Source organism: Prunus avium, chromosome 3 (genome assembly GCF_965620075.1).
Source record: "Prunus avium chromosome 3, drPruAviu1.hap1.1, whole genome shotgun sequence".
NCBI classification, from domain to species: domain Eukaryota; kingdom Viridiplantae; phylum Streptophyta; class Magnoliopsida; order Rosales; family Rosaceae; genus Prunus; species Prunus avium.
This window is the reverse complement of record NC_142286.1, coordinates 37,091,793-37,116,955: the sequence shown is the minus strand read 5'-3', so window position 1 is coordinate 37,116,955 and position 25,163 is coordinate 37,091,793. Positions and strand designations below refer to the sequence as shown.

General features: G+C 39.6%; 1 pseudogene; it reads right to left on the bottom strand.

Moving 5' to 3' along the window:
• Positions 1-2,761: 2,761 nt before the first annotated feature.
• LOC110772168 (phenolic glucoside malonyltransferase 1-like) lies at positions 2,762-24,615 on the bottom strand (annotated as a pseudogene).
• Between the last annotated feature and the right edge of the window lie 548 nt (positions 24,616-25,163).

The window sequence follows — 25,163 nt, the reverse complement described above, 5'->3', positions numbered from 1 at the left end:
CTCATCCTAGTGTATTCAAAATCCCTACGAAGGCTTTGTAATTTTACACCTCTCACCTATTGATCTCCATGGAATTCTCGCAGCAGGAGATTCCAGGCTCCCTTTGATGTTTCTTCATGAGCGATTCTAGGAAAAATTTCCTCAGAAACTGCTCCCTGAATCAGACCCAGAGCTTTAGCATCCTTCATGCGAACCTCTGTGAGAGCCATCTTCCCAGCTCCACTTGATTCTTCCTTTTCCTTCTTCTTTGCTTCAGATTCATCAGCTCCCTTCGAATTTGAACACTCCATTCCCTTCTCAACGAGCTCCCATAGCCCATGAGATTTGAATATAGTTTTCATCCTGATACTCCAAAATTCATAGTTATCGCCATTAAAGATTGGCGCTCTCAGCTCACCACCGCTTGATCCAGCCATATTAGACATAGATCGCAAAATCTCAAGAACAACTTCAAGATTTGACCAGCTCACGTAGCTCACAGATCGAACGCCCAGTATTAATCGATCGAACCAGGCTCTGATACCATGTTAGAATTCTCAGACTATAATCTGATTAGGTTTTGGATTATTGGTAAATGGAGCTCTGAATCTAAGAAAAATGAAAATACAGAGAACTTGGAGGAAAACGAAAGCACAAGAAATGAGTCTGTAATCTCATATATTCTTTCACGCACACAACATGCTTGAATATAAAACTGTTAGGAATAAGAAGGTTCCTCTCTTACATCAGCTCAATCTAACCATCCATTCTTCTACCCTATGAGATAGAGACACATGGCACAAACTAACACTTTCTCTAAGTTTACATCTTAGCTGTCCATTGGACTATAATCCAATGGTTCACATTTAAGCAAACAGAAAATATAATCTGAAATAAACTAAATGAACATTTCAGCTATTGCACTTATATTTCAACAATTCTACTTGTTCACCCCTTTTTGTGTACATGTGATGGTAGGGTAAAGTTCCCCATTAATTTAAAGACCATGGTTGGTCAATAAATTAACTTTCTTTATGTGTCGAGCGTGCCACCGTTAGCAATTTTTCAATTCTAACAGATTTGAGAGTAAAAATAACTTGCGCCCCAAGCTATTGACTTTGAACAAGCGATTGTGAATTTGGGTGAGGAATATCTCCCAAGTAAGTTCTTTTCTATGCCTTAGACTGGTAAGGACTTTTACAATTTTCCTCAGTACGAAAACCGGTAGTTCTGGCCAGAATGAAAGATGACAGATTGAACCAATTTCAGGCAGAACTCCCTTTTACAAGACTCAAAAAGGGAAAAACTGACTATACAAGGACAAGAAGAGGGCTGTGCTTCCATTTCTGTCTGGATAGTTGCCTCTGTTCTGGGCTGGACTGGGTACGCCTGTGCTGGACTGGACTTTTAACAACTTCAACTGCTAGGCTTCAGCTGCAAATCGATACCAAAGCTTGAGTTTGGCAGAGCTTTAATCTATTTCGAACCCTGGAAGGCTTTTGGATGGGCAGAACTGGGACTTCTCCAGTCTGAAAGGGGCAGAAGTGGCTGGACTCGAGCTGGAAATGGGCTGTAATACCTGTGCTGCTTAGTCAGGGCTCTTCATAAATTTGTTGAGGTCTTCATATTTGAGAAAACTCAAAACTCTGCTTGCCCTGGCTCTGCTGAACCAAATTTGTAACGAGAGAGACCTCGTTATTGTTGATTTGTGAACTGGAATTCAAATCAGAAACAGTGGTTCAGCTGTCTTTGCTGGGAGAAAAACAGGATGATTCTGCAAGCTTGTTGAAAAAGCTTTTGAAATTAAGATGCTTCAGACTCTGGGTCTGTTGGACTTAGCTTGGAGTTCTCGTGATCAAGTGATCATTTTGAGTGTTTGTCTTTTGACTGGGTTTTGGTTGAGTTGGTTGATTGTCCTTTTCTCTGTTCACCCCCTCTTATATATATATGAAATGTTCTTTTGAAAGTGGGCGGCAAGTAATCAAAAGATCTTTTTAATTTTTAATTTAAAACATACAGGGGTTCCATCCATTTTCTGGCATGCGAGCACTTATCAATTAGTTTCTTGAAGTGATCATTTCCCTGCGTTTTGATGGGGTGCCATACTGTTCTTCCATTTCAACTGCTTTTGCAAGAGTCTGAAGCTTGCGATGGCAAGTTCCCATTTTTTGAACAACTCCCTGTTTCCCGCTTTATCTCATTTTCATAGAAACAGCGTGTGCTTATCCTTTGAAAATGGCGCCTTCTTTGGTGCAGAAGGATATCTTCCGAATAAACAAAACGGGGCTTTGTCTCCTGGCAACAGAGTTTTTCAGAAAATGTCCTTCTTTCATACCTGCTCCTGTTCAATCTTGATTTCAGCCGATTTTGTTGACTTTTCTTAGTCAGGGATCACGTGGGATTGTTTTTAAAAGATCAGCTGGGTTTAGTTTGCGTTTTGAGCCCCATTCTAGTTCTTCCAAGGCCCAAGTTGCTTTCTGATTTCCACTATTCCCAGGCCTCTTAACGTTTTGGGCCAGGTGTTCTTGGCCTGTCCACTCGTTTAATGGGCTGGGTCGTGCTGATGGGCTTGAGGTCGTCTGATACGAGCGGCCTAGGAGATGGTGTGGGCTTTTGTTTTCGGCGTGGCAAATTTGGGCCCAAACACTACTTTAATTTAATCTAAATTACGGTAAAGTGATTCAAACTCGGCTGCAGAGTTAGGAATACATCAGCTCTAACCAACTTAGCTACGCTCATGTTTGTGGAGAACAGTGAATTTAAAATGCTTGTTGCAAAGGTTTCACAGGTCTTCAAGACCTTCAGCAAGCAGAGCAGCAAAAGCATCCATATATTGTTTTTTCAAAACCAACCCAATCTCAACACCTCCACCACCATTCTTGCTATCTAATAAAGAGATCGGCCCCGATTTATCTATAGACGCGACTTCTGTTCTCTTTGGTCTTCCCCATCCAAAATCAGTATCATAAAGCTGAAACCGATTTGAGCCAAGAATGGTAAGCACTCTAACTTAAGTGCTTTGCATATCACGGTACAAAGTTGAAATCCAATTCTCTGCACCATTCAACAGCCCCTTATCCAAACCTTTTATGACTTCAGTGATTGCATTTACAGCCAAAACCAACCCATCTTCTCCTAATAGGCCTTTTCTCTCTGCAACTACTGCACGGCTCGCTAGGCAGTTCCCAAAATAGTTTGAAAGGTAGAGGAGGGTCCAAGAGGGACTCACAGTCAACGCTAAAGATCATAACTATTTTGTCACCTTCTATTTCCTCTGTCTTGGCTAAACAAACCCATGCATAGGCACATGTGAGAGAAAACGTTGACAGATGAAGCGATTGATATTGTTGTTGTTTCTTCTTCATCACCAAGTGCCTTAATGCTTCTTTGTGCTTGTAAATTCAAAAGTGCCTCGAACAAAGTCTGGTGGCAATGGAGCTCTGAAAATGGTGCACATTAAACTTCTATTGTTGGGTCGGTCCGAATTCAGAAATTGGTTCAAGAAAATTGGCTCGAGCCCAGCTCTGCCGTTTATAACCATTTTTTCCATAAAATGGTTTTAGCTGATTGATCGGTGCATATTTATATATCATTTTGTACCCTTCTAGCTTATGATTTGGTTATGTTTTTGAGTTAAACTTGTGCTTTTAATCCTTTTTGTATTTATCTTTCAGTTCATTGAGCTTTAGGTAATAATGAGGGCTTTGGATAGTAAATGATGCAATCCATGCATGTTAGGGCCTAATTTGGATGAATGGATGAAGAGCTTAAAGACAAACTCAATTTTGGCTACAGTCCCCTGCCAGCCCAGTTTCGTAGGTCATATTGCAAGCTTTGTTTCAGCAACCTACATAGCTCGGATGAGGCCACATTATTCATGAAAGTTGTTCCCATGGGTGTGTAATATAACATATCCAAAATTCAGCCCCATTGGATAAATATGGAGTCTGTTACCTAGCAAACACAGAGCCATGCTCAGGATGGATTTTATCAGCGCGCAAAATGAGTTAGCAATTTGTTTTGGCCTTAACTTCCTCCTCCGACCTTGGATTGGCCCAAATGATATATGGCTGGAAAGAAGACATTCTGAACTTCAAGTTTGAGTGCTTAAAGTCTTAATTTGCTTAAGGGAAGCCCAATTCGTAAGCCCTTGAAGTTGCTGGTCATGCTGACCTCAGGATGAGCTATTATTTCTGGTTGGAAGCTTGGTCATGGTGACATGAAGATGAGCTAGGGCTGCTGGTGGGATTTATTAGTGAAGTGCATCAACCATTTCAGATTTTATAATGGAAGTGTTGTATGCATTAGTGAAGTGCATCAACCATTTCAGATTTTATAAAACAAGTGTTGTATGCATTAGCCATACTTAATTCAGATTTTCAGCTTCCTTAGGCCTATATATAGTGAGGTTTCCCAAGCTTGTAAACACACCCCAAGGGGGGGAGCTCTCAAACACTTCTCTAGAGCTCCCTTCCCTTCTCTCCCTCAAATTCTCTTAATTTTGCTTTCTAGTTCTCAATTCTAGCTTTGCTTTTGCTTCTTAGTTGTAATTTATTTTTCATTATGTAAATTCTTTTCTTTAGTTTCAAGTTTGATTAGTTTCCAAGTTTCAATTATGGTTCATGTTCTTATTCATTATGCTTATAAGTTAATATGCTAGTTTGAATGATTGATCACCATTAAGGCTTGCATGTTAGCTATCTTGGTTTGAATTAAGAGTAGACACCATGCTTTAATTCGAATTGAACTATGAATAGGAAGAGTATGTATGGACATTCGACAACAGGGATTAGATACATACTTGGTTGTTTAAAATGTTCTTCTATGCTTAATGGGTTCCTAATGCTTAATTTTAGGTTAGACAACAAATGATCAAATTAGGGAATTAGGAACACAAGGTTATGACCACACACCATGGCTTAATCATACTTTAGCTAGAATCAATCCATTAATCTAAATTGAACTTGGGAACTTATTTGCTTGAGTTACTTTCTTATTTTCTTCCTTCTTTCATGTTCTTTGTTTTTGTTTTTGTTTTGTGTAGGGAAGATTTTGAATCTGCCTAAAAGCGACCGGTCGCTAGGCATTTGCGACCGGTCGTTTTGAAGCAGATTCGAAGTCTGGAGCAACATCAACGAGCGACCGGTCGCCAGTTCTTTGCGACCGGTCGCAGGAAGCTAGCGACCGGTCGCTTAGCATTTGCGACCGGTCGTTTAGAAGCAGATTCAAGGTCTGGAGGAAAAACCAAAAGCGACCGGTCGCCAGTTCCTGGCGACCGGTCGTCCCAGTCGTGCTGTGACGATTTCTTACGCGTTTTCAACAGTGTTTTCAATGGCTATCGCTTTCCACAAGATTTCAGAGGCTTAGTGGGTCACTTCTGAGTTAAATGAACGTTGACTACCTGCTGGATAGTTGGGAGAGCACTCATGGCTAATTGGTTATCTTATTTCAAAGATATCACTCTCCATTTTCTGGTGTAAGTGGGAGGTGGCTGAGTTGGATTCTATTTACCTACTTGATCTGACATTTAGTCTAAGTGGTGACTAAAGGGAAGAACGTGGAGGACAAGCTGATATCTTATCTCTTGTCTATTGGCTTGTGTAGGAAATGGGGTGAAGTAAGATAACACAAGAGGAGAAAACAAGTTGAATAATTGTAAGTGGAAGAAGCTGGGATTCCAAGTTGAGTTAGAGCTGTAGTTTTAGTTGTGTGTTCAGAAAAAACTAAGGGGAGAGCAAGAGAGTTCTCTAAGTGTATCAAGGTGTTGAGCAAGGGTGTGAGAGAAACAGATTGTGAGGGTAGTGTTCTAAGGGGGTTTCCTTTGTAAACCAAAGTTGTAACCTATCTTCATTAGTGAAATTTCTCAAGGTGATCATCAAAGAGGATGTAGGCAATTTGCTGAACCTCTATAAACACTTGTGTCATTTGTGCTTGGTTAATTTCTGTGTGTGTGTGTAAGACTCATCCATCATTGAGTTCTTTGTCCAAAGTCCATCAACAACAAGATCTTAAAAGGGCAGTGAGTTAGTCATTAATTCTCAACAAGTGGTATCAGAGCTGTGTTTGGCAGCTGGAGCTAGTTCTTCTCTTGGAGTGCTAGTGTGTTGAAGATGGCAAGTGACATGGAAGCTGAGAGTGGTAGCAGTTCACAGCATATGAAGCCACCACAGGCAGCAAGTATGAAGGTGGAGTTAAAGCCTTTCACAGGGAAGGAGAACTTCACTCTTTGGCAACGAAGGATGAAGTCAGCTCTTACACAACAACAGCTCCATGTAGTGTTGGTTGGCAAGGAGAAGAAGCCAGCAAGCATGACGGATGATGAGTGGGGAGTTCTTGACGAGTTAGCCAGAGGAGCTATCGAAAACTATCTCTCCGATGAGGTGCTCATCAACGTGATAAAGGATACAGCGAAGCAAACATGGGAGAAGCTCGAAGAGATGTTTGCAGGGAAATCGTTGTCCAACAAACTCTTCCTCAAGGAAGAACTCCTGAATCTTAAGATGGAGGAGGGAGGAAATCTAATGGAACATCTAAGTAGTTTCAATAGATGTGTTGCTGACTTGCAGAGAATGGATGTGAATTATAGTCCGGAGGATAAGGCTCTCATGTTGTTGACATCCTTACCTTCGTCCTATAAACACTTCCGAACCACTCTTATGTTCGGAAAGGTTACTCTTGATTTTGAGCCTGTGGTGCAAGACATCATGACACACCATAGGATGACTCAACGTTCGGGAGAAAACTCTCAAGGTGAAGGTCTAGTTGCAAAGACCGGAGAGAGAGGTCGTTCAAAGAGGCGTGAAGGCAAGAAAGGCAATAGAGGAAGGTCCAAATCCAAGGCGAAAGATGGTTGTTTCGAGTGTGGGTCAAAGGAGCATTGGAAAAAGAATTGCCCCATATGGAAGGAGAAGAAGAACAAAGGGAAGAATGCAGCAAACACAGCGGAGGATGTCACGGAAAGTGATGGTGAGCTTTTGTGTGTTAATAGCAATGTTAAAACAAATGCATTGGCTAATTCTTCAAGGTGTTCCTCTTCCGATTGGATTTTGGATTCCGGATGCTCATATCATATGTGCTCAAACAAGGAGTGGTTTGACACGTATGAGAAAGAAGATAGCAGTGAAGTGATGATGGGGGATGGCTCAATGTGTAGAGTCAAAGGAACCGGTACAATCAAGGTAAAGATGCATGATGGGGCTGTTAGGACGCTTGGAATGGTAAGGCACATTCCAAAGTTGCGTAAGAATCTCATTTCCCTTGGAACTCTTGATAAGAATGGTTATTCATTCAAAGCAAATGGAGGGAAACTCATAGTCTCAAAAGGTTCACTTGTGATTATGAAGGGTGAGATTCAACCTAATTGTCTATATAGGTTGTGTGGTACAACAATCATAGGTGGAGCAGCTGTATCTACAAGCAAGGACTCGGAAGATGAAACTCAGCTTTGGCATTTGAGGCTAGGGCACATGAGTGAGAGGGGCATGCAGGAACTACACAACAGAAAATTGTTGAAAGGTGTTCAAAGTTGCAAGCTTGAGTTCTGCAGATTTTGTACCATGGGAAAGCAATCAAAAATAGCTTTCAAGCAGCGAAACAAAGAGGAAGAAAGCACGGGTGTGCTAGATTATATTCACACGGATGTATGGGGGCCATCACCGGTTAAATCGAAGGGTGGAGCTCGCTATTTTGTGACTTTCTTGGATGATTTTTCCAGGAAGGTTTGGGTCTACTTCATGAAGGAGAAATCTGAGGTCTTCACCAAATTCAAAGAGTGGAAGGCGGAAGTAGAGAACCTAACCGGAAGAAAGATCAAGATCCTAAAGAGTGACAATGGTGGTGAATATAAGGACAGCAAGTTCCTTGAGTTTTGCAAAAGTGAAGGCATTAAGAGGCACTTTACCGTGAAGAAGACACCCCAACAAAATGGAGCTGCGGAGAGGATGAACCGAACTCTCATGGAGCGTGAGAGATGTATGAGAATTCATGCAGGGTTGCCCGAATCTTTTTGGGCAGAAACGGTTAACCACGCTGCCTATTTGGTTAACCGATCGCCTTCAAGAAATCTTGAGTTCAAGTGTGCAGAGGAGGTATGGTCTAAAAGGTCAATCGATTATTCGAATCTTAAGGTGTTTGGGTGCAGTGCATATGCACTTATTCCTAGTGATGAAAGATCCAAGTTGAAGCCAAAGTCTCTTGAATGTATTTTCATTGGATTTGAGAGTGGTGTGAAGGGCTACAAGCTGTGGGATCCAGTGAACCACAAGAAGATACTCAGCAGAAATGTTGTGTTTGATGAGAAGACCATACCTATGAACAAAGTCAAGAATTCAGAGGCAAAGGAGGATGTTGTTGAGAAAGAAACAACCTTTGAAGTTCCACTCAAGAAGGTGTCAAGAAAGACTACTCAGAAACAGCCAACTGAAGACGTTCAGGAGGAGGTGGAGTCCGACATTGAAGAGGAAGAAGCTGGGCAGCATCAACAACACACTCAAGAAGAAGAAGAGGCTCAAGAACAGGTGGAGCCATCATCTATAGCTCGGTCCAGGCCCAAGAGAACCATCAAACCACCTCAAAGGTTTGGATGGGAGATGGATGCAGTTCACTATGCCCTAAATGCTAGTGAAGAAGAACCAACCACGTTCCAAGAAGCTGTTGAGAACAAGGAACGGGAAAGTTGGATGGAAGCTATGATGCAAGAGATGGAATCTCTACACCAAAACTCAGTTTGGGAGTTAGTTCCTAAACCCAAAGGTCGCAAGGTTATTGGCTGCAAATGGGTGTTTAGGAAGAAAGAAGAAATGCATGAGAAGGGTGCCACCTTATTCAAAGCTCGGTTGGTGGCAAAAGGATTCTTGCAAAAGGAGGGAGTTGATTATGATGAAATCTTCTCTCCGGTGGTGAAACATACTTCTATACGACTACTACTCTCCATAGTAGCACAAGAGGACATGGAGGTGGAGCAAATGGATGTGAAGACTGCTTTCCTTCATGGTGAATTGGAGGAAGACATCTACATGAGCCAACCTCAAGGGTTCATTGAAGCAGGGAAGGAAAATCTGGTTTGCAGGTTGAAGAAGTCTTTGTATGGACTGAAGCAATCTCCAAGGCAGTGGAACAAGTGCTTCGATTCTTACATGATGAAGATTGGGTATAGAAGATGTGAATCTGATTGTTGTGTGTACTCTCATGCATTCAAGGATGGTAACTTCATCCTTTTGCTTCTTTATGTTGATGACATGCTAATTGCATGTAAGGACATGTCAAAAATCCAGAATTTGAAGACATTACTTGGAAGGGAGTTTGACATGAAGGATCTTGGTGCTGCACAAAAGATCCTAGGAATGGAGATAAGGAGAGACAGAAAGGAAGGCAAGTTGTGGCTGTCACAAAGCAAGTATATTTCCAAGGTACTTGAAAGGTTTAATATGATGGATTGCAAACCGGTGTCTACTCCTTTGGCGGAGCATTTTAAGTTAAGTGCAAAAGAATGTCCTTCTACGAATGTGGAGAAGGAGGAAATGAGTAAAGTTCCATATGCAAGCTTGGTAGGGTGTCTCATGTATGCAATGGTGTGCACACGCCCCGACTTAGCCCAAGCCGTTAGTGTGGTGTCAAGGTATATGGCGAATCCTGGAAGGCAACATTGGACAGCAGCAAAATGGATTCTCAGGTACTTGAAGGGCACCAAAAGGCTTGGGATATTGTTTGAAAGACAACAAGGAAAGGCATGTGTGTCGGGGTATGTAGATTCTGATTATGCAGGAGATCTAGACAAGAGGAGATCCACCACAGGATATGTCTTCACTTGTGGTGGAGGACCGATTAGTTGGAGAGCAGTGTTACAATCGGTTAGTGCCTTGTCTACTACGGAAGCGGAGTATATGGCTTTAACGGAAGCTTCAAAAGAAGCGGTATGGCTGAAGAGATTGGCAAAGGAATTCGGGATAGCTCAAGACTTGGTGGTGATTCTAAGTGACAGTCAAAGTGCTATTTGCTTAGTGAAGAATCAAGTGTTCCATGGGAGGTCCAAACACATTGATGTGAGATACCACCGGATAAGGGATTGGGTGAATGATGGAGACATCACAATAATGAAGGTTCATACAAATGAGAACGCTTCAGATTGCCTAACAAAGCCAGTCACAACAGCTAAGTTCAAGCATTGTTTGAGCTTGCTCAATCTTGTTACATGCTAAAGATTGAGGTGGAGTTCTTGAGAGTTATTAGGACGATTCTCAAGACATTACAGATGTCCTAGAAGGCAATGATGTCCACAAGGAGTATTAGGCTCGCCATGGTGGAGATTGTTGGGAAAATGGCTCACCTAAGGATACAAGGTTGGTTTTGGCGCTGAAAGGAAGATTTTGAATCTGCCTAAAAGCGACCGGTCGCTAGGCATTTGCGACCGGTCGTTTTGAAGCAGATTCGAAGTCTGGAGCAACATCAACGAGCGACCGGTCGCCAGTTCTTTGCGACCGGTCGCAGGAAGCTAGCGACCGGTCGCTTAGCATTTGCGACCGGTCGTTTAGAAGCAGATTCAAGGTCTGGAGGAAAAACCAAAAGCGACCGGTCGCCAGTTCCTGGCGACCGGTCGTCCCAGTCGTGCTGTGACGATTTCTTACGCGTTTTCAACAGTGTTTTCAATGGCTATCGCTTTCCACAAGATTTCAGAGGCTTAGTGGGTCACTTCTGAGTTAAATGAACGTTGACTACCTGCTGGATAGTTGGGAGAGCACTCATGGCTAATTGGTTATCTTATTTCAAAGATATCACTCTCCATTTTCTGGTGTAAGTGGGAGGTGGCTGAGTTGGATTCTATTTACCTACTTGATCTGACATTTAGTCTAAGTGGTGACTAAAGGGAAGAACGTGGAGGACAAGCTGATATCTTATCTCTTGTCTATTGGCTTGTGTAGGAAATGGGGTGAAGTAAGATAACACAAGAGGAGAAAACAAGTTGAATAATTGTAAGTGGAAGAAGCTGGGATTCCAAGTTGAGTTAGAGCTGTAGTTTTAGTTGTGTGTTCAGAAAAAACTAAGGGGAGAGCAAGAGAGTTCTCTAAGTGTATCAAGGTGTTGAGCAAGGGTGTGAGAGAAACAGATTGTGAGGGTAGTGTTCTAAGGGGGTTTCCTTTGTAAACCAAAGTTGTAACCTATCTTCATTAGTGAAATTTCTCAAGGTGATCATCAAAGAGGATGTAGGCAATTTGCTGAACCTCTATAAACACTTGTGTCATTTGTGCTTGGTTAATTTCTGTGTGTGTGTGTAAGACTCATCCATCATTGAGTTCTTTCAGTTCATTGAGCTTTAGGTAATAATGATGGCTTTAGAGAGCATAATTCATGCAATTCAAGCATGTTAAGGCCTAATTTGGATGAATGGATGAAGAGCTTAAAGACAAACTCATTTTGGCTACAGCCCCCTGCCAGTCCAGTTCCGTAGGTCATATTGCAAGCTTTGTTTCAACAACCTACATAGCTCGAATGAGGCCACATTCTTCATGAAAGTTGTTCCAATTGGTGTGTACTATAACATATCCAAAATTCAGCCCCATTGGATAAATCTGGAGTCCGTTACCTAGCAAACACAGAACCATGCTCAGGATGGATCTTATCAGCGCGGAAAATGAGTTAGCAATTTGTTTCGGCCTTAACTTCTTCCTCCGACCTTGGATTGGCCCAAATAACATATGGCTGGAAAGAAGACATTCTGAACTTCAATTTAGAGTGCTTAAAGTCCTAATTTGATTAAGAGAAGCCCAAGTTGTAAGCCCTTGAAGTTGCTGGTCATGCTGACCTCAGCATGTGCTGGTTGGATGCTTGGTCATGGTGAGCTAGGTATGAGCTATCATTTCTGGTTGGAAGCTTGGTCATGGTGACATGAAACAAGTGCATCAACCATTTCAGATTTTATAATTCAAGTGTTGTATGCATTAGTCTTATTGAATTCTGATTTTCACTTCCCCTAGGCCTATAAATAGGGAAGTTCTCTAAGCTTGTAATAACACCCCAAGGGGGGGGAGCTCTCAAGCACTTCTCTAGAGCTCCCTTCCCTTCTCTCCCTCAAATTCTCTTAGTTTCCCTTTGTAGTTCTCAATTGTTGTAATAAGATCATTCTATTAAATTTTCTTTGTACTAAATATCAAACACTTTTCCTTTCTCTTCTTCTAATTCTCTAAAGCTTTCAAACACATGTTCTTCCAAAATCCTCAAAGTTCTCAAACATCTCTCTACTTCCCTTCTCTTCCAAAAGTCTCCATGTCTCAAACACTTCACAAACACATTTCTCTTCCTTCCCTAAGTTCTCAAATTCTCCAAGTTCACAAACATCCTCCAAGTTCTCAACCACTCTCTTCCAAATTCTCAAAGTTCCTAAACACTCTCTTCCAAAATCCACAAAGCTCTCAAAACACCTCTCTACTTTCTTCTCCAAATCCTCCAAGTTCTCAAACACTCTCTTCCAAATTCCCCATGTCTTAAACACATTCCCTTCCAAAATCCTCAAAACTCTCAAACACATGTTCTTCCAAAATTCTCTAAAGTTCCCAAACACTTTCTTCTCCCTCCTCAAAGTTCTCAAACACTTCCTTTCTTCCTCAAAGTTCTCTTAGTTTCCTTAATGTTTTCTTAGTTGTAATTTATTTTTCTTTGTTATGTAAATTCTTTTCTTAAGTTTTCAAGTTGAATTAGTTTCCAAGTTTCAATTATGGTTTTTGTTCTTATTCATTATGCTTATAAGTTAATATGCTAGTTTGAATGATTGATCACCATTTAGGCTTGCATGTTAGCTATCTTGGTTTGAATTAAGAGTACACACCATGGCTTAATCATACTTTAGCTAGAATCAATCCATTAATCTAAATTGAACTTGGGAACTTATTTGCTTGAGTTACTTATTTCTTTCTTCCTTGTTTTATGTTCTTTGTTTTTGTTTCTATTTTGTGTAGGGAAACTAAATTGGATCATTCAATCACCAATCCCTGTGGAATCGACCTCGCACTTACATATTCTTGGTAATTGAAAGATCCAATTCATTTTTCCTACACAAAACAGAAATGAAAAAGAAAGGAAATAAATAAAACAAGGAAGAAAGAAATAACTAACTCAAGCAGATAAGTTCCCAAGTTCAATTAGATTAATGGATTGATTCTAGCTAAAGTATGATTAAGCCATGGTGTGTGGTCATAACCTTGTGTTCCTAATTCCCTAATTTGATCATTTGTTGTCTAACCTAAAATTAAGCATTAGGAACCCATTAAGCATAGAAGAACATTTTAAACAACCAAGTATGTATCTAATCCCTGTTGTCGAATGTCCATACATACTCTTCCTATTCATAGTTCAATTCGAATTAAAGCATGGTGTCTACTCTTAATTCAAACCAAGATAGCTAACATGCAAGCCTAAATGGTGATCAATCATTTAAACTAGCATATTAACTTATAAGCATAATGAATAAGAACAAAAACCATAATTGAAACTTGGAAACTAATCAAACTTGAAACTAAAGAAAAGAATTTACATAACAATGAAAATTAAGTAGAACTTGGAAAAACTTAAGGAGAATTTCAGCACAAAGATCTCATTATAACAATTGAAAACTAGAAAGAAAAACTAAGAGAATTTGAGGGAGAGAAGGGAAGGGAGCTCTAGAGAAGTGTTTGAGAGCTCCCCCCCTTGGGGTGTGTTTACAAGCTTGGGAAACCTCACTATATATAGGCCTAAGGAAGCTGAAAATCTGAATTAAGTATGGCTAATGCATACAACACTTGTTTTATAAAATCTGAAATGGTTGATGCACTTCACTAATGCATACAACACTTCCATTATAAAATCTGAAATGGTTGATGCACTTCACTAATAAATCCCACCAGCAGCCCTAGCTCATCTTCATGTCACCATGACCAAGCTTCCAACCAGAAATAATAGCTCATCCTGAGGTCAGCATGACCAGAAACTTCAAGGGCTTACGAATTGGGCTTCCCTTAAGCAAATTAAGACTTTAAGCACTCAAACTTGAAGTTCAGAATGTCTTCTTTCCAGCCATATATCATTTGGGCCAATCCAAGGTCGGAGGAGGAAGTTAAGGCCAAAACAAATTGCTAACTCATTTTGCGCGCTGATAAAATCCATCCTGAGCATGGTTCTGTGTTTGCTAGGTAACAGACTCCATATTTATCCAATGGGGCTGAATTTTGGATATGTTATAGTATACACCCATTGGAACAACTTTCATGAAGAATGTGGCCTCATCCGAGCTATGTAGGTTGCTGAAACAAAGCTTGCAATATGACCTACGAAACTGGGCTGGCAGGGGACTGTAGCCAAAATTGAGTTTGTCTTTAAGCTCTTCATCCATTCATCCAAATTAGGCCCTAACATGCATGGATTGCATCATTTACTATCCAAAGCCCTCATTATTACCTAAAGCTCAATGAACTGAAAGATAAACACAAAAAGGATTAAAAGCACAAGTTTAACTAAAAAACATAACCAAATCATAAGCTAGAAGGGTACAAAATGATATACAATTATGAACCGATCAAATACCCCCAAACCTAGATTTTGCTAGTCCTCGAGCAAAACAACACAAAACAAAGTTAAAAACAAAACAAGAAGTTAACTAGACCACTTTCGTAGGTAACTCGATTGCATTGAGCGAATGCAACAAGCCTTTAAACCTCTAGGCATCCCTAGTAGGAGGAGTTGTGTCTCCTGAGGGTTTAACAGTTACGATACCCACAAACGTTTTTCTAACTCTACAAAACAAAATGGTTAGAAAACTTATTAGATTTGTTAGTTCTTAAGCAAAACCAAAACCAAAAACAAACATAAAAATAAAAACAAAACACAAAACACAAAAAACAAAAAAAAACAAAATCAAAATAAAAACTCAAAACAATCTTTCCGAACATTTTGTGAAGAGAAATGACTCATACACATGACTTAAACGTTTTAACAATAAAAGCTCAATTTTAAACATTATTCACAAAGCGGCAAAGTTCAAAACATAATATGCTCAAAGTGTGGTAGTGTGATAGCCAAATGCAACAAATTCCCCAATCTTAGTTTTCACACAATTTCAAAAATCATACAAAGCACAAGTTCAACTTCAAATCTCACCAAAGTTGTCCTCTCACAAAGGAATCACTCGGAAGAGGGCTATAATGCAACACTCAGTTATAAACATGAGATTAGAGTTAAACCATAAAGACTTAACTCGAAATAGAAAGATGAAGAACTTGCATTAATATGATCTCAAGAAGGATGCCAAACACTTAAAAGTAGAAAAATGAATGCAATTCAACCACATGACATTTAAGATCAATTTAGGTCTTTATTATAGGTTGTAATGGGGTCAAGGGTGTAAGGTGAGTGAGAAATGAAAGGTATGGATAATACAAAGTCCAAGGAACTCACAATGTAAGAGCATAAAAAAAATTGTTTACAAGACTTGGAATCATCACGATTAGATTTTTTTTCTTTTACATGATCAAAACTCCTTATACCTTCATTTACAATGATTTAAACTCCTTTCCAAACACCAATGAAACCCAAAAACAAAATTTCATTCAACTACCATTTAATCATAACTTTTTTCTTTTCTTTTCTTTCACCAATTGTGTGATTTTCTTTTTTTTCTTTTTTTCTTCTATGTAATATCCCTTCCCAAACTTAGCATGAAAAACACATCCGAATTAGAGCTCATGAGTTCCTTAGAAAGGTAAATATTTGTTTTTCGGGCTAAGGCGAGCAAATATAATTGGTAAAATGAAAGAAAAGGTTTACATGTAGGCTCAAAATGGTTAACAATGGAAAATCATGCTTAAGCATGCATAAGGTTAGCTTGAAAGGCACAAACGATCCAAAGAAGGCCTTAATATCATTTCTTTAAATGTCATGAAATCAAATTGCATAAGAATGAATGACTTTTAAGTGTTCAACCAAATCAATGAATAATGAGATCAAACAACAACTTTGATGACAAGAAAATAAGAGTATGTGTATAACACTCATGAAATGAAGCACAAGGCTCAAAAGCTCACATTATATGGTTATATAAGTCTAATTTATGCTTGATACAATTCTTTGGGTCATGCAAATCCTTTAATTGGAAAATTATGAAACAAATGGCAAGTGCAAAGAAGGTTTCGAACATATCATGCTAGAACGATGCCAAATTAATTAATTAATGAATTATTTTATTTTATTTATTTTACAAGAAGAATTTACAAGGAACAAAAAAATAATAATAATAATAAATAAATAAATAAATAAAATTCAATTTTCATTTAAGTCATGCAACATTTATCACAATCTCATCAAATGTGTTCGGAAAGTGACTAAACAAGATTCAAAACAAGAAAGAAATTTAAATTTTTTATTTTTTATTTAAAATTTTTTTAAGAAAAACCAAGTTTACTTGCTAAACTCCAATACCCCCAAACCTAGAAATGAGCATTGTCCTCAATGTTTAAAAATTAGCCACAAACAATGTCATAACAACAAATGAAAGGTATTAAAGCAAATAAAAAAAATCACAAAATCACAAAAGAAAACAAAAACAAAACAATTATAAAATAAAAATTACAACACAAACAAACAAACAAACAAAAAATAAAACAGTAAACCCTAATCACACAATTCTGAAACCCAAAAAAATTTTGAAGCCCAAAGCCCACAATTTCGAAACACAAACCACGGTGAATTTAACCCACTTTGAAACCCAAACTAAAGTGAAACCCGACCCACAATTTGTTTTCATTTCCGGCTTTTTATTATTATTTAGTTTTGTAAAAACAAACTATCGAACCGTGACAGCAACACAAAGAGCGGGATTTTAACATGGGTCATGATGTCTCGGTTCAGTGTAAGGGACCAACAGACAGGGCGAGACACGTGTCGACGCATAGAGGCGCCGCAGACTCCACAAGCAAAAATTACGGGCTCATGGAAAGGCGCGAAGACTTTACTGAACGCGTTCGTTCAGAAAAGACACGTCGTGATAAATGAGTTGGGTATGGTTGGAAGGCGAGAAGGTTGTGGGACTCAAGGAATGCTGGAGATTCAGAAAATGCTCAGATGCTGTAATGGCTAGGGTTTGTCAAAGACTAAGTCTATAAGAAAGGGTGAAAAAAAAACGCAAACTCAGAAACACACAAAAGAGAAAAGAAAGAAAGAAGAAAAGAGAGTGAGAAATCAAATGGCCTCTAACTACCCATTTTCGTTGGATCTCAACCTAGCTCCACCGACTCAGACACGAGGCCAAGCAGCGGCACCAGTATGGATGCCCTACTTTGCTTCCGCACGGGGGCCTGTGACAGTAACTGACTCAATACTCCTGGACAACGATGTTGCCATTGGAGTGGCTAGAAATTTAGTGACTCCTAAAGATATACGTGTTCTGGGGACAAGGGATGACAACCGGGTCGTGAGCGATGCCCTGGCACTGAGCGTGCAGAGTACAGCAACAGTCGCAAGTTTGGGTCATCGCCTACTTGCGAAGTCCCATGAGGTAGAGGTGCTCAAAGCTCAGTTGGCGGCGGAGCGAAGTATGGTTGAAGATTGTCAGAGTGCTATAAAAAGCTTGAAAAGGGAAAGGTCAAGGATAGTGGAGGTGAATCGACACCAGCTAGAAGTATTGCGGGACGAGAATAAAAACCTATCAAAGATGGTAGAGTTGTATTCTCGCGACATGCGAAAGCAGCTGGAGGACCTAGACCGACCGGGTAAACGCAAGCAAGCAGATCGTGAGAGTAGTTACGCTCAAGCTAAGATTGCGATCTTTGGGAGCTCAAGTGGTGAGCCCCAAGAGGCTGTGCATGAAGCCCAGGAAGAGGACAGCCAGAGGGCCAAACTCAAAGCTCCAATGGTCGAGACACCGAGCACTGTGAAGAAATGACTTCTACTGCATTATTGATGTTTTTATTTTAATTTATTTTATTTTTTTGGTTGTTTTTGTCTTTATTTTGTTTTGGAAATAAAAGAGTAAATTTGCAGAAGGAAAAAGAAAACGGAAAAGAAAGCACACTTTCCAAACTTAAATCAAACGAAGACGACAAACGGAAATGGAAGCACAGTTCCCTAACTAAAATAAACTAAAGATGATAGCCGAAAGGGAAAAGCAAAAACACAAAGCTCTAGAAAATGAAAGTAACGGGCAAAAATATTAAACACCAGAAAACACGGAGGAAAAAAAGTAAAGTAAAGTAAAGGTGCTCCCCCTTGAAGCGATTAGGTCGAGCATGCCCGGGAAATCCGAAATGGTGTTGGCTCTCTCTCATCAGCATATGTCTATTTAAACCACACTTCTGCAAGCGGATGATACCCAGCATTTCTTCCTGCAAACTCAAGGAAAAACATCAAAAAATTCAGAAGCAAAACAAATGGCATCCTCATGCACTCACCTTGATGATCTCAACCTTGAGCTCTCACTTGCACCACCGAATGCCCAGACAAGGGCTCCTCCAACTCCTGTCTTCCCAAACTCCACATATCATCACGGCACGGCCTCAAACTTTGCTGAGGCAATACCGAACTTTTCTGAGGCACTGTCGAACAGAGCAGTGCTGCTAGGAGGCATGATTAGCAGCAAGCTCACTCCAACAGATCATCTGCATGTGGCACAGAGGTCTGATAAGGCAGCGGTAGAGGAGTCCCACAATTTAACTGTGCTCCACGCGGTCTCCGCTACCAATTTGGGCATGCGATTACTGGCGAGGACAAGGGAGTGTGCCGCGATGAGCGAGGAAATAGCTTCCTTGAAGGCTATGGTGGCGGACTTGCAGAAGCGGCTCTACTGTGCCAATCTGCACGTGGAAGCACTGCAGAGGAAAAATGAGGATCATGTCGAGCTGCTGCAGATTCTGCAAGTAAGAGAAAATAGAGGCAAGCCATGATGATGATGGAGATGAAGAAGATGAAGAAGATGATGAAGAAGATGATGATGATGATGTTTTTTATTTTTATTGTTTTTATTTTTGTTTTTATTTTTATTTTTTATGCAATGTTTGAAATAAAAATGTGTTTTAACACTCAGAAATAAACTAACTAACCATACCACGTAAATAAATAAATAAACTAACATAACACACAAAAACAGAAACAAAACAAAAACAAAGACTCAACAGAAAAGAAAATAAAAAAAAACTTAATTTAAAAACACACAATATACAAGCAACTCACGGATGACCAGTTAAGGGCCTCAGAAAACACAGCCAGGGGATCCGGGAAGGTTGGAGGGGTCACAATGGTCCCGCTTAAAACCCAAACTTCTTAGACACCGAAGGTGTCGCCTATAGAACTCCTAGACACTGTATTGACGGAAGTGCTCACTGGAGTTACCATAAGTCAGCTCATATGAAAAATCTTTTTAAAATTTTTAAGATAAGAAACAAAAACAAATTAAGATAAAATGGAACAACAAACCATAAACAAAAATGAACTAAGTACTGTAAACAAATTCAAACAAACAACATAAATTGTTGTACTAAAAGAAACAAACCAAGAAACCAAAGAAAAAAAAAAACAAACAGCACTTTCTATCACCCGTTTATCACCATTTGGACAGATTCGTTTCTATGTTTTTCAGCTTCGACCTCTGTTCAGTTTTTAGGTTATAACTTTCCAACCGTAAGTCCAAATTTCACGTTCTTTATATGGTTGGATTCAGCACAGAAAAACAAAGAACTCAACGCGGACCAAAAGGTAAAAACAATGACGGAAATAAACATAATTCAAAGAAGAGAAAGGATTGAAATGCTCCCCCTTGAAGCGATTAGGTCGAATGTGATGCACTTGGAGGTCGCGACTTCTCCCATTGCTCCACACTTCCCATTCTTATGATTGAGGTTGCCATCTCTCTCCATTTTTATTAAGCTATCATAAATTGCTAAAACAAACACACAAACTTGAAATGGAATTAAAAGGATTAGGAAATAAAAACTAAAATGAAAAGGAAAATCAACACACATCCAATTCCATGCTTCAAAGCAACAAGCACCAATGGGTTGTGTAAGCTGGGACTTAAACCCAGTTCTCTTGCTTGTTGGGCAATTGTCCTTTTCTGTTGGACTACAAACACAACTTGTCCATTAATGTCATTAACTTTAAAACTTGAAATTGTCCAGTTAAGAAAAAAAAAATAAAGTAGGAAAGCCAAATAGAATCAAACAATGTTACCGATCCCCGGCAACGGCGCCAAAAACTTGTTGCGTAGATACAGCTGCACCAAAATGGATTCAGTTGCATCCTCAACTTGTGATACTCGCAAGTGCACGAGCCATTTGGTAGTATAGCATATGTAAGTGCGAGGTCGATCCCACGAGGATTGGTGATTGAAAGATCCAATTCATTTTTCCTACACAAAACAGAAATGAAAAAGAAAGGAAATAAATAAAACAAGGAAGAAAGAAATAACTAACTCAAGCAGATAAGTTCCCAAGTTCAATTAGATTAATGGATTGATTCTAGCTAAAGTATGATTAAGCCATGGTGTGTGGTCATAACCTTGTGTTCCTAATTCCCTAATTTGATCATTTGTTGTCTAACCTAAAATTAAGCATTAGGAACCCATTAAGCATAGAAGAACATTTTAAACAACCAAGTATGTATCTAATCCCTGTTGTCGAATGTCCATACATACTCTTCCTATTCATAGTTCAATTCGAATTAAAGCATGGTGTCTACTCTTAATTCAAACCAAGATAGCTAACATGCAAGCCTAAATGGTGATCAATCATTTAAACTAGCATATTAACTTATAAGCATAATGAATAAGAACAAAAACCATAATTGAAACTTGGAAACTAATCAAACTTGAAACTAAAGAAAAGAATTTACATAACAATGAAAATTAAGTAGAACTTGGAAAAACTTAAGGAGAATTTCAGCACAAAGATCTCATTATAACAATTGAAAACTAGAAAGAAAAACTAAGAGAATTTGAGGGAGAGAAGGGAAGGGAGCTCTAGAGAAGTGTTTGAGAGCTCCCCCCCTTGGGGTGTGTTTACAAGCTTGGGAAACCTCACTATATATAGGCCTAAGGAAGCTGAAAATCTGAATTAAGTATGGCTAATGCATACAACACTTGTTTTATAAAATCTGAAATGGTTGATGCACTTCACTAATGCATACAACACTTCCATTATAAAATCTGAAATGGTTGATGCACTTCACTAATAAATCCCACCAGCAGCCCTAGCTCATCTTCATGTCACCATGACCAAGCTTCCAACCAGAAATAATAGCTCATCCTGAGGTCAGCATGACCAGAAACTTCAAGGGCTTACGAATTGGGCTTCCCTTAAGCAAATTAAGACTTTAAGCACTCAAACTTGAAGTTCAGAATGTCTTCTTTCCAGCCATATATCATTTGGGCCAATCCAAGGTCGGAGGAGGAAGTTAAGGCCAAAACAAATTGCTAACTCATTTTGCGCGCTGATAAAATCCATCCTGAGCATGGTTCTGTGTTTGCTAGGTAACAGACTCCATATTTATCCAATGGGGCTGAATTTTGGATATGTTATAGTATACACCCATTGGAACAACTTTCATGAAGAATGTGGCCTCATCCGAGCTATGTAGGTTGCTGAAACAAAGCTTGCAATATGACCTACGAAACTGGGCTGGCAGGGGACTGTAGCCAAAATTGAGTTTGTCTTTAAGCTCTTCATCCATTCATCCAAATTAGAGGTTCAGCAAATTGCCTACATCCTCTTTGATGATCACCTTGAGAAATTTCACTAATGAAGATAGGTTACAACTTTGGTTTACAAAGGAAACCCCCTTAGAACACTACCCTCACAATCTGTTTCTCTCACACCCTTGCTCAACACCTTGATACACTTAGAGAACTCTCTTGCTCTCCCCTTAGTTTTTCTGAACACACAACTAAAACTACAGCTCTAACTCAACTTGGAATCCCAGCTTCTTCCACTTACAATTATTCAACTTGTTTTCTCCTCTTGTGTTATCTTACTTCACCCCATTTCCTACACAAGCCAATAGACAAGAGATAAGATATCAGCTTGTCCTCCACGTTCTTCCCTTTAGTCACCACTTAGACTAAATGTCAGATCAAGTAGGTAAATAGAATCCAACTCAGCCACCTCCCACTTACACCAGAAAATGGAGAGTGATATCTTTGAAATAAGATAACCAATTAGCCATGAGTGCTCTCCCAACTATCCAGCAGGTAGTCAACGTTCATTTAACTCAGAAGTGACCCACTAAGCCTCTGAAATCTTGTGGAAAGCGATAGCCATTGAAAACACTGTTGAAAACGCGTAAGAAATCGTCACAGCACGACTGGGACGACCGGTCGCCAGGAACTGGCGACCGGTCGCTTTTGGTTTTTCCTCCAGACCTTGAATCTGCTTCTAAACGACCGGTCGCAAATGCTAAGAGACCGGTCGCTAGCTTCCTGCGACCGGTCGCAAAGAACTGGCGACCGGTCGCTCGTTGATGTTGCTCCAGACTTCGAATCTGCTTCAAAACGACCGGTCGCAAATGCCTAGCGACCGGTCGCTTTGTTTTTTTTGTTTTGTTTTTGTTAATGTAATTTTTGTTTTTTTTTTTTTTTTTTTTTTTTATTTTGCTTAAAGACTAACAATCTTTTAAGTTTTCTAATTACCTTGTTTTACAGAGTCAGTAAAACGTTTGTGGGTATCGTATCTGTTAAACCCTCAGGAGACACAACTCCTCCTACTAGGGATGCCTAGAGGTTTAAAGGCTTGTTGCATATGCTCAATGCAATCGAGTTACCTACGAAAGTGGTCTAGTTAACTTCTTGTTTGTTTTTATCTTTGTTTTCCTTTTGTTTTGCTCGAGGACTAGCAAAATCTAGGTTTGGGGGTATTTGATCGGTGCATATTTATATATCATTTTGTACCCTTCTAGCTTATGATTTGGTTATGTTTTTGAGTTAAACTTGTGCTTTTAATCCTTTTTGTATTTATCTTTCAGTTCATTGAGCTTTAGGTAATAATGAGGGCTTTGGATAGTAAATGATGCAATCCATGCATGTTAGGGCCTAATTTGGATGAATGGATGAAGAGCTTAAAGACAAACTCAATTTTGGCTACAGTCCCCTGCCAGCCCAGTTTCGTAGGTCATATTGCAAGCTTTGTTTCAGCAACCTACATAGCTCGGATGAGGCCACATTATTCATGAAAGTTGTTCCCATGGGTGTGTAATATAACATATCCAAAATTCAGCCCCATTGGATAAATATGGAGTCTGTTACCTAGCAAACACAGAGCCATGCTCAGGATGGATTTTATCAGCGCGCAAAATGAGTTAGCAATTTGTTTTGGCCTTAACTTCCTCCTCCGACCTTGGATTGGCCCAAATGATATATGGCTGGAAAGAAGACATTCTGAACTTCAAGTTTGAGTGCTTAAAGTCTTAATTTGCTTAAGGGAAGCCCAATTCGTAAGCCCTTGAAGTTGCTGGTCATGCTGACCTCAGGATGAGCTATTATTTCTGGTTGGAAGCTTGGTCATGGTGACATGAAGATGAGCTAGGGCTGCTGGTGGGATTTATTAGTGAAGTGCATCAACCATTTCAGATTTTATAATGGAAGTGTTGTATGCATTAGTGAAGTGCATCAACCATTTCAGATTTTATAAAACAAGTGTTGTATGCATTAGCCATACTTAATTCAGATTTTCAGCTTCCTTAGGCCTATATATAGTGAGGTTTCCCAAGCTTGTAAACACACCCCAAGGGGGGGAGCTCTCAAACACTTCTCTAGAGCTCCCTTCCCTTCTCTCCCTCAAATTCTCTTAATTTTGCTTTCTAGTTCTCAATTCTAGCTTTGCTTTTGCTTCTTAGTTGTAATTTATTTTTCATTATGTAAATTCTTTTCTTTAGTTTCAAGTTTGATTAGTTTCCAAGTTTCAATTATGGTTCATGTTCTTATTCATTATGCTTATAAGTTAATATGCTAGTTTGAATGATTGATCACCATTAAGGCTTGCATGTTAGCTATCTTGGTTTGAATTAAGAGTAGACACCATGCTTTAATTCGAATTGAACTATGAATAGGAAGAGTATGTATGGACATTCGACAACAGGGATTAGATACATACTTGGTTGTTTAAAATGTTCTTCTATGCTTAATGGGTTCCTAATGCTTAATTTTAGGTTAGACAACAAATGATCAAATTAGGGAATTAGGAACACAAGGTTATGACCACACACCATGGCTTAATCATACTTTAGCTAGAATCAATCCATTAATCTAAATTGAACTTGGGAACTTATTTGCTTGAGTTACTTTCTTATTTTCTTCCTTCTTTCATGTTCTTTGTTTTTGTTTTTGTTTTGTGTAGGGAAAATGAATTGAATCATTCAATCACCAATCCTCGTGGGATCGACCTCGCACTTACATACGCTATACTACCGAACGGCTCGTGCACTTGCGAGTATCACAAGTTGAGGATGCAGCTTAATCCATTTTGGTGCAGCTGTATCTACGCAACACTGATCCGGCAACTGGTTCGATGAAGATGCTAAAAATCCTCCATGTTTACAGAGGTGAGCCCATGATTTAAAAAACAGGGTTGAACTTTTTCCATCTAGGACTGCATGGTGCATGGATGTTCCGATTGAAAATCTACGGTTAGGAAAGTGGGTGATTCACCACAATAGTTGCTTTTCCTCCATGTTATTCCTGGTTATGTCCTCTGTAACTAGGAAAGCTCAATCCTTGTATGTGTTGCTGAGAATGTTGTATTTCTTAGTTTAGATGAGACTTAAATTGTTGTAATTGTTCTTGTTACTGTGTCACTCAATCTTCTGTAGCAATTCAAAACCAAATAGTTGTAAACGAAAAGAAAAGATGAGGGACCTAAACCTTGTTGAGAGTATTTGTCCCACATTGAAAAGTTAAGGGACCAAGCCTAGGTTTATAAGGAATTGGGCTACTCCCCCCATTGCCAATTGGTTTTGGGGTGGAACCTCAACTTTCTTCATGGTATCAGAGCAAGGCTTCACATGTTGGGCCCAACGGCCACACGTGCTCCCACGTCACCCAATATGTGTTATCCACGTGTTAGGCTTGAAAGTTCGCTACATGTGCGGGGGCGTGTTGAGAGTATTTGTCCCACATTGAAAAGTTAAGGGACCAAGCCTGGGTTTATAAGGAATTGAGTTACTCCCCTCATTGCCAATTGATTTGA